The following is an 18,291-nucleotide window of genomic DNA, read 5'->3' as shown; positions in this document are numbered from 1 at the left end:
CTGTCTGTGACTCCATGGTGACATAGGTGTTCGACCCCCCTCTGCCCCCAGCCCCACCCCAACTCCGTCTCCTCCCCTGAGCGCGCCACGTTCCCCTCCCTCCTGGAGCTTGCTACAGCTGTTTGGCAGCGGCAAGCGCTGGGAGGCAGGCGGAGGGGCGGGGATGCGGCACGCTCAGGGGAGGAGGAGGTGGAGGTGGGAAGTGAGGTGGGGAGCTTGGCTGCCGGTGGGTACAGAGCACCTATGCCTGGTTACAATAATCCAGGAATTCACATTTGTAGTTTGGTGCAATTTAATTGTAGAAAAAAATCCGTTTGGGATGTTTCCCCTGAAGTAGGCACTGCCCCGGCCATGAACCACTCCAGGCAGCGTGGCACAGACTACATCGAGGGATGGGGTCTGGCTTTGCTATAGGAACTCCACTTCCTGGTGAATTCTTCCTTAGCTCAGCACAGTTACACTGCTTGGGGTGTGGATTTTTCACTCCCTTGAGCACCAGAGCGATCTCCATCTTAATTTTAAGTGTAGACCAGGTCTAAGGTTTGGGGAAACTGTTTCCTTCTATTTTGATCTGAGCCATTTCCTTCCTCCCCTTCTGCAGTTTGTTTAAAGTGCTAACGAGCCTCCGCTCTGTGAGGGTGAAGCTGCTCAAACTCCTCTCCAAGCTGAGTTTTCAGGCTACATAGGGTTTAACAGATGTTTCCACATACCATTGCTTTTCCATCCCTGCCTTTACCTCCTCTTGGATTACTCTATCTGCTCCCCAGAAAGACAGATTTTGTATTTCATCCAGTTCTCCTGCAGAGCTCACTCTGTCTTCAGCCTGGTCTGTATTTAAAAATTAGACTGACCTAGCGGCATGGCTCATGGCTGTGAAAAATGTCATGCCCTAAGCACCGTAGTTGGGTTACCTAATGCGCAGTATAGACAAGGCTAGATCGACGGAAGGATTCTTCCACTGACCTAGCCAAAGGTGGATTAACTACAATGACCCCCAAAAAACCCTTCAGTCACTACAGGAAGTGTCTACACATAGCTGCAACACCACAGATGTGCTGCTGTTGCATACACATGTCTTTCATCTGCACCCATTACCCACTTTCCTAGCAGATGGATACCAGCCTGATCAGAAGTGGCATAAGAACAATTATTTCTGGGATCGGAATTACTTCTCGACTATTAAGTCCTACTGAACCTTTAACTATATTGAGACTTTACCCACACTGCCAAAACAATGCATTCAAGTGCAGTCAGCTGTATGAGAAATACAAACCAATATGGAAGCTTCAGATTAACAGTTCTAAGAGTTATGCTTCTAGGATTAGCAAGTGCTGAACACATAGCTACCGAGAAAGGTGAAGTGAGACAGCATGCTAGGAACACGTTCACCTCGTAACACTCAGCTAGAGCATTCACTCCTTGCAGTTCTGTTCCTGCCCTGGAAGATGAGACAGAGGCAGGAGTCATTTAAGAAAAGAACTGAGCCCAATTTCATTCTATTTTAATTCTGTAAAATTACTGGCGATTTTACAGGTATATGATTAAGAATAGTCAATAATGAAGGAGATTACTGACTACAGCACAGAGAAATACAAGACACAAAAAGTCAACTTCAAGGTCTCAGATCATATCTTCATGGTGCTCAATGGTCTGGGCCCAGGATACCTAAACGAGCTGGAAACTCTAGGATAAGGACCCTGGTCGACAACTCTTGTTCCTCTGGCCCCAGAGTAAAGCTTCTTGGGGTAGGACACGGCGCTTTCTCAGGGGCCGTACCAAGACTGGAATGAACTCCTCCAGAAATTAAGGACCATCACAAACCTAACAACTTCTGCTCCTAGTGCAAGATGCATTGCTTCAACCGGGCTTCACTAACACACACCCCGCAGCATGGGTATTAAAAATAACTCCCCCCCAAATCCTACCAAAACAGAACACTCCACTGCACATACAATCCTCTCCATCAGACCCAGCAAACCACACATGACAAATGTTCACCACAACACATAATGTCTGACTGGAAGGTGCTCAGATGCTACAATAATAAGAACCAACAGACCAGAACAAGGGCATCTCTGAGACGGACAAGTACCTCTGGCAGGAAACCTTTTGACTCATTTAAATTACACTCCCTAATGAAAAAAGCAGCAAAGAGTCCTGTGGCATCTTATAGACTAACAGACGTATTGGAGCATGAGCTCTGGTGGATGAATACCCACTTTGTTGGATGCAGCTGCACCCACAAAAGCTTATGCTACAATATGTCTGTTAGTGTACAAGGTGCCACAGGACTCTGTGTCGCTTTTTACAGATCCAGACTAACACAGCTACCCCCTGATACTTGACTCCCTAATGAGAACACACCAAGCCAGGGCAGGCTGAAATTGACAGTGTGTGTATGAAGTTGGGGCAGACGCCAGGGCACCAAAGAAATGTGGAATTAATCAATAGTAAAATGACCTTGGTCAGACCATGCTGAGAACAGCCTGACTACATCTGGGTCTGGATTTGGACTCTGCTTAGGGAACCGACGAACAGGTACACACAGCAATACAGATTACAACTTTTTCCTACTTGATAGTTTCCTCCCCCCTCCAATAATACATCACCCTTTCTAGCTTCTTGATTCTCTGAATGGAAAGTGTCCAACAACTAATGAAGAACGATGCTGACCGAAATAAAGTCTCAGACTCTTCTGTTTCTATGGTTCCCATATTAAGCACATAATCACAAGTCCAGTGCATGGAAAGTAATGGATACCCAGTAACGAGGGGGTGAGGGGAAAAAGATATAAACACCTGAGAGTAAAGCAGGGTAAACCAATCTCCCCCACTAAAATTCTTCTTTCCCGCCCCCCTCCCTAAAAACTCAGCAGAGAGATGAAGGAGTGACCCAAGTACGAGTAAGTACTAGACACAAGCTGCACCGTCCATTTGTGCATGTCGCTGTCTGGAAACGTCCGCCAGGTTGAACAGCAAGAGTTGTTCATTTGTAAAGCCTAATACATCAAAAATCCTCTGTGGTGCAAACGGAACCTAGGATGAAGTCGCAACCAGTTTTCTTACGCTGAGCCTGAGCCAATAACGTATGAGTCACTAAAAAAGCCTGGCACTACAGGAACCACCCATCACACACAGCTCTGGCTGCTGGAACAAGCCTCACCTGAGTCATCTTTACATGCAGCATTAAGGGTCTTCACAGCAGGTTTCAGGGGGTTCGCCTAATGAAACCAGAGAGCAGGGCCGGCGCTGGACTCGCTGCGGCCGAAGGCAGAAAGCCGAAGCCCGAGCCCCGCCACGCAGGGCTAAAGCCCCAGCCTGAGCAACAAATCTTCATGAGGCCCCGGGCAGTTGCCCTGCTTGTAACCCCCAACACCGGCCCTGGCTTTGAAGTTACTGGATATGCAGAAGAACAGCTGTTGTGGCACAGGCAGGCCGAGGAATTTTTATAGCACGTTGGGGGCCCAAGGAAGAAAAAGGCTGAGAACCCAGGTTTAGGTTTCACCCAAGAGCCATCAGCCTGATGTGCAGAACTGCTTCCTCTCCAGGCAGAGAGAAGGGGAGGAGTTCAGTTATGGATTCCACAGGGGTCCAGCTTTATAATCCTACCCCTGCCATTTTCGCATTTACCAGAAAAACCAATTAAGACAGGACACATCCTAATCCAGTCAAACCCTTTCATCCCATGCTCCTGGCACAGCTACATTCTCGCCAGCACGATCCATCTCCAGAGCCACAGAGGAACAGGAGCCCCAGAAAAAGCCCAGCTCCTTCTGTCTCTGTGATTACAGTGCTGTTGTTATTGGTCTGTAATTCTCCTGGACCCAAATCCGAACCAAATTGCTGGCAATTATCTCCCCACTGAGAAATGTCTCCGTGCTACAACAGCTTGTGGGTTCTCAGGTTTTGCTTTGAACTCACTTGGCCATGAGCACAACCTGGAAACCAGCTGCTTGTTCTTAGCACCCCAGGGCTAGGCACAAATGCTTAATGCAGCAGAGTCTTCGTTTGTTATCAGTCATTCATGCTGTAAGAGCCTGGGACAAGGAACAAGCTGATCAAAGGATACACAGAGAAGGGATACGCTTCTACATAATCCAGGGCTAGGGAGACATAGCCTCACCTCTGTGCTATTATCCGATGTTATCATACAACAAAACTCTAGTTGCTATAAAGCACTCCACATTATGCAAGCACAAGTTAGGGCTGGCACAGAAGTGCTAGAATTGGCAATCAAGATGAACTACGCTTCTTTTGGCTTCCGAGGAGGAGAGTCTCCAAACTGGTAGACATTAAACAAAGGCAGGTGTTTAAAAGAAGTGCAGGGTACAATTTTGCAAGCTTTCCTGGAGCCAAAACATGCAGAGCAGTGAATAGCAGGCTCCCTGGAAAGGTCCTGCATTGCAGGTAATTACCTACATCTCGAGACTTATCAAACCTAAAGTCAAAAATAAATAGGGACCGTGCACAATAGACATTCTGTTAAGCCCTGAATGCTGACAATAAGCTTCCTAAAGGAATAATGGGCCCATTTGAAGATTCATCTGTGCAGTGCCAAATACTGCCTGCAGAGTGCTTATGTTCTCTCTCAAAAAAATTCTGGATATTTATTGGATTTTCTAACGTTTCACCTAATCCTGCATCTACCTCCTAATGACTCAGCATGTCCGTAAGAAGCAGCTAGTCTAGTCTCACCTATTCCTTAAAATACAACACCCAGTTCAATGCTTTAAACCAGTGTTTCCCAAACTTGGGACGCTGCTTGTTCAGGGAAAGCCCCTGGCGGGCCGGGCCGGTTTGTTTACCTGCCGCGTCCGCAGGTGCGGCCGATTGCGGCTCCCACTGGCTGTGGTTCGCCACTGCAGGCCAATGGGAGCTGCTGGAAGTGGCGGACAGCACATCCCTCGGCCCGCGCCGCGTCCCACAGCTCCCATTGGCCTGGAGCAGCGAACCGCGGCCAGGTGCCGCGATCAGCCAAACCTGCGGACGCGGCGGGTAAACAAACCGGCCCGGCCCGCCAGGGGCTTTCCCTGAACAAGCGGCATCCCAAGTTTGGGAACCACTGCTTTAAACTGACAGTCAGGTGCAGCCTGGGCAGCAGCAAGGCAAGCTACACAACACCTTCCTCACCAAAGCATCTCAAGCCTTGTGCTGTGGGGACCATTGCCAGGAGTTCAATCTGGGCATCTCCCCCGAAATTGCCAGCAAAGGTGGCGACGGGGACAGCCGCTAGCATGACGTGAACACCTGCCCACTCAGTAAGGCAGCCGCTGGGTCTGCAGTCTCATACCAAATTTACTCCGCAAATGGTTTATAGCATAAAACAATAATGGCAGAGGAAGAGACTCAGATGCAAGCAAGAGCTATGTTCCGGGACCTGAAAGGAAACAGTGTGGCAGGAAGACGGCCCCCTCAGATAGCAATCAGTGTCTTTTGATGAACCTGGAGGTGGAGGAGCTCCACATCCTGTCCCCCAACCCATCCCTGCCCCCTTCATTACAATTATTGTCACTAAAGCTGCCTCATGTGTTCCGTCTCCGCGCGCTGGTTTGGGGTTTTGTTTTCATGCCAGCACAGCTACCTACGGGTTCTTCAAGATGTTACAATCCCACTTTGCTGGAGGGAGGAAGAGGCAAAGGTACTGAAGCTGAGAGGCACAAAACAAACATAGGTAACACTTAAAAGGAGGCGCGACCTCAAGCAAAGTGGAGCTCCGGTGCCCTGAGGTTCAAACTTCAGATTAGGAGCGCTCAGTGAAAACCGGCCTTAGCACCGCGTCTACAGAACAAGGGCACGTGCTCTATTTTTTACCCTTTCACAACTTCTCACGTGGACCCTGCTGAATTTTAGTCTCCGGCCTGGCCCGCCTGGGCATGGCTCCTGCCAATGGGATTTTTAAGAACTAAAAAGCAATCAAGAGTTTCTGGATACGGAAAGATCCACAGCCCGAGTCTTGGTGAGGATGGTGCCGATGTAGTGGACTCAGTCACAGCTGCAGAATCAGACAGCTACGCTGCCTTTCAGTGCCCTCCTCAAACCAAGCTGGCGAGCGGGCTCTTAAGGAGAATCCACTAGCTTAGACACTGGGCCTGAGGAGATGGGTCCCAAGTAAGCTGGGCCCTCGAGGAATCCAAACAGAAGAAGAGCAGAACTCAGCTTCCCCTGTGCAAAACCCACGCTCCCCTCAACTCCACTTCCCTGGGGAAATGCAGCAGTTGCACCTGGGGGGTGGAGAACACAGAAGGGACCAAAGGAGCTGTCACAAGCTTGGGAGTTACCCCAGGCACTTCCAGAGAGTCCAGGATGTAAGTTGTTTGTAGAGCAAAGAGCCCAGCTCTGTACAAAAAGCTGAAACACACTGTCCCCGCAGCACAAGTTCATCTTCAGCAAGGCTGCGACCACAGCAACGCCTGGCCGGACACGGGGCCACCACCTCGTAAAGAACGCATGAGGCAGGAATAGCTTCCTCCATTCGTTAGAAAGAAGCAGGTGACCTTCCGAATGGGAGGAGAGCAATAACAATCACGGCTTTACAGAGCTGTGTTAGGGGGCTTATTCCTTCACCCTCTCACTTCCCTGGTCCTTCTCACATGAACAGAGAGCAACAATACCCGAAGTCCAAAGGTGCAAACAATTCGATGATTCCAGTTTCCTTCCTCAGTATCCCCCTTCCCAGCTCTGACACCACAGAGCCTTGCCTGTGTCCCTGTTTCTGTTCCCATCCCCTGTTCCCATTTCCCCCTTTAGCAAAATATGATCCCAATTCCCCCATCCCCATCCCCTGTTCCCATCCCCTCCCCACTTACTTCCTGATTGACTGCAGACTATATAGTAAAACTTGAGTTCCACTTAGCTATACCTTAACCAATCATTTTACTGAAATTTAATTAACCAATCCTAACATATTGTAACATGGTTATTTAACCAATTATATCCCACCACCTTCATTGGTTTACACCCAACAAAATTAATTATACAGCGACAGAAATAATCACAGAACCAGACAGAGATTATACAGACAAACAATAGGGAAGTGGAGACTACAGTGATAGAACACCACAGAAATAAGGGTTTCACATCCCAGCTATTGATAAGTGAGTTCTTGCCAGACAGGATGCTATCAAACTAAGTTTCCTTTTACATCTTCTAGGCTCTTCCCTTTCTCTGGAGGTGATGGAATATCAGGACAGGATTGTATTCCTAACAGCCCAATAGCACCTTATTTCAATGTGACTAGTTTGAAATGTGAGGATGTGATCGTACACTTCCCAGCTTATGGCTGCCTCTGCTGCTTAGCTGAAGGCCTCAGACTGTCACAGTAAGAGAAGGCCATTACACAGACAGACAGTGATTTTGATTCTCTCTTTTATACCTCTAACTAGCTAAGTGATAAGAATACACCTAAAGTCTTAAAGTCTAGGCCTTTGCAGACAGGCCTGAATATCTATATCCTAACAAGCTGATCAATTCTCTCTGCTCTTGGATTAATCCAAAGACAGAGAGATGCACCAATGGGGCAAGAGGCAGGAACTAAGTTCGTCCTGACTGCTTGCCTCACCCATACTACAAAGGCTATCTGAGCTTTGCAATACAGCAAAAGAAATGATTGAAGAAGTTGTCAGCCCAGAAATGGATAATAGCTTTTTCTACCCTTTACTATCAGTGTGGGAGAAATAATTCTAACACAGTCACCAATCATGCAGGAGGGCTACTTGCTCTCCATGCTTTGGCCTTGAACAGACATTAAGGGGAAAAAAAAAAAAAGCTTTGCAGACAATATAATGAAAGCTGCAGACCATTTCTAATTCCCCCAGATCACCCCCTTGCAGTACTAATCCCCAGGACTATGTCACTAGTGCTAAAATCACCCCAAAAGATTCAGCTGCCAAAGAGCAGTTACTGGCCATTCATTTTATCAGATTCTTGCTCACAATAGCATATAAAACCCGCTTAATACAGGGGTAATGGCAGCAGCTTACTGGGCATCAGAAGTGTCAGAGTAAAAATTCTAGTCCATAATATTTAAATATTTTCTCTAAACAGTTCAGTCATTGTCAGTATCCAGGCTGAGCGGATCATTCAGAACACCACATTTATGAGCTGAACTTCACCTCCATTTACAAAATGTTCATGAGCAGAGTGTGAAATTCTCATAAGTATTAGTTATCTGGGAAGTCGCTCCCAAATCTGTGTGGCACTTGTATTCCTATATGAATGGGTCACAAGCAGTTTGTGGCAAACATTCAGTACCTGAACTTCAGAACTTGGGCCAAGTTGGTCACCTTCACAGGCGATACGGTACTATTTCTGTTCCCTCGTGGGATGACAGATGTAGCTAGCCACGGGAGTGCAAATTATATTCAAAGGATGCTAGTCAAATCTGGCTTTTCATGGACCATTTGGTCTGGGCAAGATTTCATGCGAGTTAAGCTGGACTGCTGCATTAGTCACAATGAAGTGACCCCAAATTTGTTTTTGAATTTGGATGTTATCAGAAGTCCTCCTCAACTTTCCACTTGAATCTAGTCACCGTCGTGCGAAACCCCTTCCGACAAGTTTCAAAACTCTGTTGTGTGAAGGGGAGGGGTAAATCTAGGAAATGGCACAGAGAACGTGTGACCGGCTTAGAGTGAGGAAAAGAAGAGGGAACACAAATTGTGAAGCAGCTTTTAGAGACCAGACAGGAAAATGAATGTGAAGCAGGGACTGTTGTGACAAAGTGCAGGCCCAAATGTCTGAATATCCCGTGACCAACAGGCAGTCAGCAGAGAAAAGAGCTGGGAATGTGCCACAGGAGGCACAGAAGGGCTGTAATTCTGGCCACAGGCACCAGGAATTTGAAGTTGTAGAGGGAATAGATTGAAATTTGTCTCTCACCTCCTTCCTACACAGCATTGCGAGATGCTGGCCAAACAGAGAGTGAGCAGCAGATGCAGGCACAGTTTTAGTGAGAGTTTTAGGGAGGAAGTTGCTGGGGGTGGTGAAAGAGCTCCAAATAGGGGGGGAAGCAGCATGCTCAGTGTTAAAAAACCTCTCAGATGTTCACAGTTGAGTCATGCAAAGGCACAGCACACAAGCTGCCCTGTGTCAACGATCTGCGTGTGAAAGAGGGAAACAGAGACTACAGAGCATTCCTCCATTGCAAGAGGAAAAATTAAGCCCAGATATTTGAGAAGAGTCGTTCCACAGGAGCAACTCAGTATGGTCCATAGCACTGAGTGAGCCCAAACATAGAGAAAGCTTCTCAGCATCAAGCTTCTTAAATTCGCACTAGGCGAGAGAGAGTTAGGTGATGTCCCACAGATCCACCAGATCTAGTCTTTTAAACCCTGGCCATCTTTGGGCCACTCTGCTCAGTATGCAGAGTACCACTGGGTATGTGGTCTTTACCTGCAGATTTAGGAGGAAAAAGATGGGCCAGGCACTTCCGCCAAGGTCAAATTTCTGTTGTCAAACTTCATCTCCCTGTCCCTCTTGAGCAGAGAGTTAGAACAGTCACTGTCAGAAGTTGCAGTGATACTCTGAAAAAAAGCAGCATGTGAAATAACCTGCCTCCAGCAAGGAAAAGGGTGTTACTCCTTCACCTTTCAGAAACTAGAATCCTACCTTCACTGAACAGAAGCTTGAGGGTTACTGGCAGGTCATCAATTGCAAAACTAAACATCTTTCTACATAAAATCCTGAGTTATGCAAGGCAGGTTTGGTTGGGCTACCACATCACACACGTTCTGGGAACCCTCCTACCCCACTACAGTTACCTGTGTTCACTGCCAGGTTCCAGAGAGCATGATACCTGAATGCATCACCTGCTAGAGCCAGCCAAGCATCCCTCCCCATTTGCAGCAGCGTCAGGCGATATTCATTAACTGGCTCTGCTTGTTAGTTAGCTAAACTATATTACAAAGGGTGCCAGAGGCTGAGTGATTAGCAATGGTGCCCTTCAGACTCTGATTTGCCAGTCCGCAGCTATTAACATGCCTGCTTGTACAAAGCCACCAAGAAAGGAGGGAAGTGCCCACACAGACACGTGTGTGAGGGTGGAGGGGAGGGAACGGGAGAAGCAAACTGCAAGGCAGTGTTAATTAGAAAGCCAATGCCTATCACACGAGAGCAAATCACAGGGGGAATGCTTTACATCATTCTAACACAAGAACAAAGAGATTTCCCCAGCCTGACGTGGAAAAGGGCAATGCTCGGAGGCAGCAGAGTGCAAGGAGAGTGATTTGGAGGGATAACACCTCATGTTCTTAGCTCTCTCGCTCTACCAGCATCTGCACACTAGAGTCCTACAGTAAGAATTTCCAGCCTCTCTACCGAGATTCTAATAGGCCCCACTTAGGTCACAGATTGTAAAATGTTCCAGAAATATACCGGATTTCCAGCCAGGCCCTGGCAATCAGGCTCGAAGACTCATGGGGGGGGGGGGGGGTATCTGTCAATACCCCAGCCAAGGACATTGGGGAAGCAAAGTCACCTGGTGTAAAACTGAGATTTAAATGAGAGCCCAAGTAAAGCACTGACTGAATCTACCTACTGTCTCCTGAGATGCTGGTCAGTTTCAGACAACTCCAGTCTCCCGAGCGGAGTCTTGTTCTAGGCAGAGGCGACCTGCTGCGCTTCAGGACAGGAAGCTTCAGGACAGAAAAAACACTGAAGGAAACCAAGCCAAAACACAGACTTAGAGGGAAAAGGAAAAGCTGAGGCTTTTTAGCACTGGTCTTACAGCGTCTCAGTTCCTGCCATATTAGAAGCATATCCCAAGAGGTGTGGGAGTTCCCCCTGCCTATGGAAGGGAGGCAGAGCTTTCTTTGCACTAGGGGCAGTCCTTCCTGAGATAAGTGAAGTTAAGAATGTTTGCAAGACTAGAGAGTACGGGCCTGGCTCTATATTACAACTTACACCAGTTTAACTAATTTTTTTTAAATATTTTAAATACATGAGAGCAAACCCTCGTGTGGATACACTGACGTTAATTTAAAATTGGCTTATATCAATTTAGCTTAAGTCAGTAAGGAATCTCAGTCTCTTTTGAGAAAGCAGAAGGCGGGGGAGGGAACGGCAGACTGTTGATTTCTGGTCGGAGACCTGGTGAACCAATATACATCATCCTGTTTTAAAAAAATAAGTTAGTCATTTTCTGCTCATTTGCACATGCATCAGTCTGCAGTCTGAGCCGCAGCGAATGCGTGAAGCTGGGGCTGCAAACTCAATTTGAGAAAGAGGCAACCACACCACCACCCTGCACTTTAAATACATTTACACCAAAGACTGAGTGGTCTCCCGCCTCCTGTTCAAATCAGCATTTTGCACTGGAACACTGTTAGGGCTTCAAAGAGAAGCACATACACTAAAAACTGTGAGTGTAATGAAACTGAAGGGAGTATTACATAAGAGTCAGGTCAGACAACGGATAAAACACACGTGCTTATCTATACTGCTGTATTCACTGTTGCTACCATCAGTTCTGGGTTATGGCTACCACGTTTGCTACTATAGACGCAGTCTATATGCTACTAGGAAGGCAGTGGAGAAACACCGGACAATAGCCCAAAACTGAATTATGGGAAGTGTGTTGTCACATTTTGAGATTACATTACTCTTTTTTGCCGCTCCTTCCTCTGCTCACTTTCGGCACCAGCTGTTAATAAAAGCAACAAAGACAACACCACAGCACACCGCAATTTGTCAGTCAGAAAAAATACCAACATTATCATATGGATTTAAACCCTCAAAGCCAAAACCAAGTGAATTCACAATCAGGCTCTCGCCTTCATCCTCCCTCCCCGTGCCACGATATTAAAACGCATGCATTATGTATGCTCTCCTGCTGTCTGAGAGCCCCGAGAATATGGAGGCATGTAGACACTTCAGCCTGACCCACCAGTGCCCTTGATTGTGTGCACCTCAGACAACCCCTGAACACAGCTGGCTTTGGGCAGGAGGGAGAGGAAAGGTGCCTCTGTTGCACCGGAGATTTAGGGGAACTGTGCAGCATTCCCTATTCCCAGCCCTTACTCTGGGTGTTGCTGATCTGCGTGCATATTAACTGGGCGTGTTAACGCTGGGCCGTAACGGTGCCAGGGCTGCCCAGGAGTGACTGGCAGCTGCGGGGAGCAGTTATCCCCACCCCCGGAGCTGAGCAGGGGCTCTGGGCCTGGCCGTACCGTACCCCAAGCCCAGCAGCCTGCCGCGGTCCCTGCCAGGGCAGGGCAGCAGAGGGGCAGCGCCAGCCAGTGGAGCGCTGACAGCCCGTGCCAGGCATCGACCCTACAGCCAGGGTAGCCAGAAGGGGTAGGCGGAGGGACAGCCACCCCCGGCAAGATGAGAGGGGACTGAAACTGACCTAGGAGAGGAAGCGCAGAGGGGGTGCATAGGAGCTGCGCGCAGGGCAGGGGGTGCAGGGGAAGGGCCGCAGGTAGGTGCGTGGCTCCAGCCAGGGGCAGGTGCGCATGGGAGCTCCGCGCGGGGGAGAGCACAGGAGAAAGGGCGCAGGGCAGGGGGCACATGGGGGCTTCGTGCAGCAGAGGGAACGCAGGGACGCGCAGCGCTCCGGGTGGGCGCAGGACTCCGAGGGAGCGCACGGGGCTCCGCGTGTGTGTGGGGCGAGACGCAGAGCTCGGGTGGGCGCAGGACTCCGAGGAGCGCGCGGGGCAGAGCTCTGGGGTGACGCACGGGGCTCCGCGTGGGGGGCACAGGGACGCGCAGGGCTCCGAGGGGCGCACGGGGGGAGCGCAGGGCTCCACAGGGGCGCAGGGCTCTGGGGGCACGGGGACTCCGTGCGGGGGCAGGGACGTGCGTGGCTAGGGGACGCACGGGAGAGCGCAGGGCTCTGGGCGGGGCGCAGGGCAGGGGGCACGGGGCTCCGCGCAGGGCTCCGAGGGGAGCGCACGGCGGGCGCAGGCTCCAGGCGGGGGCGCAGGGCAGGGGCGGCGCAGGGACGTGCGTGGCTGGGGACGCACGGGGGCGCAGGGCTCTGGGCGGGGCGCAGGGCAGGGGCACGGGGCTCCGCGCAGGGCTCCGAGGGCGCACGGCGGAGCGCAGGGCTCCAGGCGGGGGCGCAGGGCAGGGGCGGCGCAGGGACGTGCGTGGCTGGGGCACGGCGGAGCGCAGGGCTCCAGGCGGGGGCGCAGGACAGGGGCGGCGCAGGGACGTGCGTGGCTGGGGGGGGGCACGGGGGGAGCGCAGGGCTCCAGGCGGGGGGGGGCGCAGGACAGGGGGCGGCGCAGGGACGTGCGTGGCTGGGGGGGGCGGGAGGCGCACGGGGGAGCGCAGGGCTCCGGGCGCGGGGCTCCCTCACTCACTCACTCACCAGCCCGGCAGCCGCCGCCGCCCGGAGCCTCCAGCCGCCGGCCCGGAGCAGCGCGAGACGCGGCGACGTCACACGCACGAGGGGCCGGGATCCCCGGGACAGCCGCCTCCGCCCGGCCGGGCCCGCAGGGGCGGGGGCCGTGTCTGCGTGCGCGCGCATTCCGGGGGTGCGCGTCTGTGTGCCGGCACCCGAGAGTCTTGGATGTGCGCGCAGTGATAGTGCCTCGTGCGCGCGCAGTGCGTGTGGCGCACGGGCACCTGTGGATGTGTGTGCACGTGTGTGTTTGTACGCAGTGCATGATGTGAGGTGTATGTGTGTGTGTGCAGAGTGCACATGTGTGCGCACCTGCAATACGTGTGTGCGTGCACGCGCATGTAGCTGTCTGCGTGCACATTTGGTGTGTGTGAATGCATGTGTGTGTGTGTGTGAATGCATGTGTGTGTGTGTGTGAATGCATGGGTGTGTGTGTGTGTGAATGCATGTGTGTGTGTGTGTGAATGCATGCTAATGGACGGCACACGCATGCACTGCTCTCAGCAGATGTCTTGGCATGCACATGTTGGTTCTGTTCTCCCCCCCGTGCTGCGTTAGGGGAGGAGGGAAAGGTGAGCACCCTGCAGCTAACCACACGGCCCGTCCGGCTCTCCTATCTGCCACAATCAAGTAGACCAGCAGGACCTGCCTCTTATTATCGTCCAGTGTTGTGGCCTTGCCTCCCCCGCCTGCTGCTGGCTGGCAGTGCCGCTGCGTTCCATCTGCCAGGCAGCGGACACGGTGCCAGGCCATTCTCACCTTCGCTTGCACTGGCCTCCCCTTGCCCAGGCTGGCCACCCACGCTGCCTCCCCTGGGCCCCACAGACTCAACTGCAGAGCCCCAAGTGTGACTCTCAGCACCAGGAGCCCCACACATCAGAATGGCCACGGCCATAGGAGCTAAGGGTTGTCGTCACTTCCTGCCCAAAGCAGAGCAGCGAAGCCCTGGCCTGAAGCTGCCCTTTGACACCCTCTCTGGGGCTACCGTCCGCTGCTAAGTGCGGTGTGAAGAGCTACCTGAGGCAGCCATTTCCAGGGTACACGTTACTGGTTCCACAACAGCCAGGAACCAGGCTCCTATTCCTGAGAGCCCTAGACTGGCCCCTTATCTATGAACTAATTGTTACCTATGGCCAGATACAGAGCAGCCCCTAACAATGGGTGTGTCCAGGGCTGGATTCACCTTTGGTGGGCCTGGTGCAAAACATATTTGTGGGCCCCCATGGGGCAATGGAGCAAGGTGCAGGAGGGTCATGGCATGGCAGGGGCAGCCCCGCTCCACCCCGCCCAGTGCGAGGGCACTATTTGCAAACCAGCAGTTGCCAGACGCACAATGGCCGCCCGGTCCTGTGCTGCCAGCGTGCCCCTTCCCCTCGGGGGTGGGCCCATGCCGTGCCGCACAGTGAACTCCAGCTGGAGAATACACTGCCCCAGCTAGGATGTTTAGTGATAGGGTGCTGCTGTGGTGGGTGAGCAGCAGGAAGGGGTCACTGCCCCAAGAATGTGCCTAGCATCTCAGACGGGATCATACTCGGGGCAGCTAGCCCCTGCCACCGCCCCCTCCCTGGCAGCTACGCCCATTATCTTTAACACACTGGCTGTAGCTAGCACAAGGCTGTCTCCTCGAGCTGCTCGAAGTGCAGGCGTTCCACAGACAGTGAGATCTCGGCATCCATGATGCTGCATTGCGTAGTGCCCCAGATGCCTGACCAGGGCATTGGAACAACCAAAGAAGAGACTCTGGCTAGAGCTACACTGCCACTGACGTTGCTACAACTTACATCGCTCCAGGGGGTGAATAAGCCACCTTCCCACCCGAGCAACATAAGTTACACTGACCTAGGCACCGGTGTGGACAGTGCTATGTCTACAGTACCTAGCTACCGCTGCTCAGAGGGGGTGGATTAATTAAATCAACAGGAGACCTCTCTCCCGTTGGCTTAGAGCGGCTACACTAGCGAATTTACAGCGATGCAGCTGCAGCACTATAAACTGTCTAGTGTAGCCATAGTCTGTCAGACAATCCATCGCGGGTTGTATTCTATACTACTTTTCTCCTGGGGATGGGCCTTGCGGAGCTGAATGGGTTGAGGTGTAATCAGTGAAGCTTATAGCCACGTGTCATTCATTCAGTGGAGTTTTAGGCTTGGTCTACACTAGACAATTAGGTCAGTTTAACGTAAAAACCACCTCAGTTCTTGCCTTTGGTTGGTATCAAACCACCTAGACAGCAACGGTTTAAATCTCGCCTTTGGAACATACAATCGGAAGAGGAATGACATCTGATAACTAAATCCCCTTGTCCAGGTGGTGGTTGCCAAAGGTACTGAGCGTACTATACCACCAGTACTGTCCCTGCGGATTGTGTCTCTCCACTGGATTTCATACACTGTAAGGGCAGCAATTTAACAAGTTTTCCTTTCTCCATCTGCAAGCCTGTCCCTTTTGTGTCACAGTGACAAATTCAATCTTTGCCAACTGCTTCCAAGTGTCTACTTTCTAAGTGCTCTGCTGGCAATAGCAGTGACAGCAATTACCTTTCAGAAAAGCAAACTTGTGCTGCTGGCATGCAGTGTGCGTGCTGATGAGGAGGAGTTGGACACAGGAGGAGAAAGTGCGGTATGGCTCAGATGAGATCAAAACCCCTTAAGAACTGAAAAAAAGCTAAAAGGGTGACAGACCCAGCTTTGCCACTGACTCACTATGTAACTGTGAGGCCTTTGTTTCAGTTGTCCTCTATAAAATGGGGGTAATACTACTCACCTGCCTCCTCTGGGATTAGTTCGCTAACTCACTGTGAGGATTCAGCTGTTAACGTGTGCACAGTGCTTTGAAGTATTATAAACAGCTATTAAAAAGCTCTGGGGAGAGAAGAGGAAGATGTCACTACACAAAGCACACCGAAAGGGGAGAGGAGGCGATGCTGGAAAAGCAGACTCAGTAGCCACAAACCCATGGTGCTGTGCAGCAAGGGAGAGGAAGGGCTACATCCTGCTCCGGCAGCCTGCACAGCCACCACTGGGCGGAAGCTAGAGCAGAAATTAGCCCCAGAAATGAGAAGCAGAAACACAAGGGACACAAGCTGGAAGAAAAGCCAAAGAAATGCAAGGGGGTGGTGGGGTGGAGAGAGCTTAGAATCAAAGAAACAAGAGATTGGCTTAGCAGAAGAAACCCAAGTGAGAGACACAGGCACAGGATGGGGAATGGGTAGAACAACAGGTCCCAGCTAAACATGAGTTAAGGAAGAAGGTGAAGAAGATAATAAACATCAGAAAAGAGGAACCGGAACTGTCTGCTGCTCCCTAGAAAAGGGGAAATGGGGCACAAGAAGGCAAGAGGGGAACATTTGGAGAAGAAATAAGAAGTGCTGGGGAAGAAAACTCCTTGGAGACCAGAAAGCTTTCTGACTGATTCTAATGATTAGTGGTACAGTTCATTATTTATAGTTTTCAGTTTAAATCAGTCCAGCCAGTTACTGCAGATCTGCAAATTATGGGCCAGAAGCTCAGCTGGTGTCAAGTGGCATAGCTCCACTGCGGTCAATACAGCTATGCATTGTTAGCTGAGGATCTAGCTATGAACACCAATTGTGCTTTTGCTGTTGCAGTGGAAGGGAACAGCTATGGGTGATGCACAGAGGGGGAAACTCACTAATGCATCAGGTTGGGGTATCCAGAAAAGTTCACCCGACTGTACATTCCAGGCGGCATTTGTCCATGACCAGATAGCTGCAGAGTGAAAACAGCTCGTTGCCATCAGCAGCTAAGCACAGCACAGCGAGTTTGACACGACTTGGTGAGCATTGTCAGAGGATGCATATCACCAGGCAGCTCTCTTTAACGCTTGCCATTCTGGGAGGAGTGTTTTGGACCAATTATTCTTTCGTGTTTGTTTTAGTAAGCACAGGAAATCCTGTTTCTATTAAAAACGACAATCGCTAGTGCCCAGGCAGCACTGTCATTTTCACTTATGATAACATCTACAGCACTCGGGTTTTATGGGGGATTTTGCTCATTTCCTAGAATCATAGAATCATAGGACTGGAAGGGACCTTGAGACGTTATCTAGTCCAGTCTCCTGCATTCAAGGCAGGACTCAGTATTAGACCATCCCTGACACGTGTTTTCTAACCTGCTCTTAAACATCTCCAACGATGGAGATTCCACAACCCCCCTTGTGTTCCAGAACCTAAACCGCCCTTGCTGCAGTTTAAGCCCATTGCTTCTTGTCCTCTCCTCAGAGGTTAAAGAGAACAATTCTTCTCCCTCCTCCTTGTAACAACCTTTTATGTACTTGAAAACTGTTCTCATGTCCCCTCTCAGTCTTCTCTTCTCCAGACTAAACAAACCCAATTTTTTTCAATTTTCCCTCACAGCTCATGTTTTCTAAACCTTCCATAATTTTTGTTGCTTTACTCTGGACTTTTTCCAATTTGTCCACATCTTTCCTGAAATGCGGTGCCCAGCACTGGACACAATACTCCAGCTAATCAGTGCAGAGTAGAGCAGATTACTTCTCGTGTCTTGCTTACAACAGTCCTGCTAATACATCCCAGAGTGATGTTTGCTCTTTTTGCAACAGTATTACTCTGTTGACTCATATTTAGCTTGTGATCCACTATGACCCCCAGGTCCCTTTCCGCAGTGCTCCTTCCAAGGCAGTCATTTCCCATTTTGTATCTGTGCAACTGATTGTTCCTTCCTAGTTTACAAGCAGACAGGGCTCCAGCTCTTTTGCCACCCCAAGTGACGAAGCGAAAAATGAAACAACAACAACAAAAGATAAAGCCGCGATTGGCGGCACTTTGGCAGCAGCTCAACCGCGCCTCTTCATTCTTCAGCGGCAATTCAGCGGTGGGTCCTTTGCTCCAAGAGGGACTGAGGGACCCGCCGCCGAATTGCCATCGAAGACCTGGACGTGCCACCCCTTGCCATTGGCCGCCTTCTTTCG

At 50.7% G+C, this 18,291-nt stretch overlaps 1 protein-coding gene across 1 annotated transcript in view; it reads right to left on the bottom strand.

The window, feature by feature from the left end:
* Positions 1-13,486, bottom strand: part of TPST2 (tyrosylprotein sulfotransferase 2) — a 40,787-nt gene extending 27,301 nt beyond the window's left edge. The window contains exon 1 of the mRNA XM_039505065.1: positions 13,309-13,486. The gene's annotated coding sequence lies outside the window, so the exon portion shown is untranslated. The remainder of the gene's footprint in view (positions 1-13,308) is intronic.
* Positions 13,487-18,291: the final 4,805 nt, after the last annotated feature.

Source organism: Mauremys reevesii, linkage group 18 (assembly GCF_016161935.1).
Source record: "Mauremys reevesii isolate NIE-2019 linkage group 18, ASM1616193v1, whole genome shotgun sequence".
NCBI classification, from domain to species: Eukaryota; Metazoa; Chordata; order Testudines; family Geoemydidae; genus Mauremys; species Mauremys reevesii.
The sequence above is the reverse complement of the archived record's forward strand: the minus strand, read 5'-3'. Positions and strand labels throughout refer to the sequence as shown.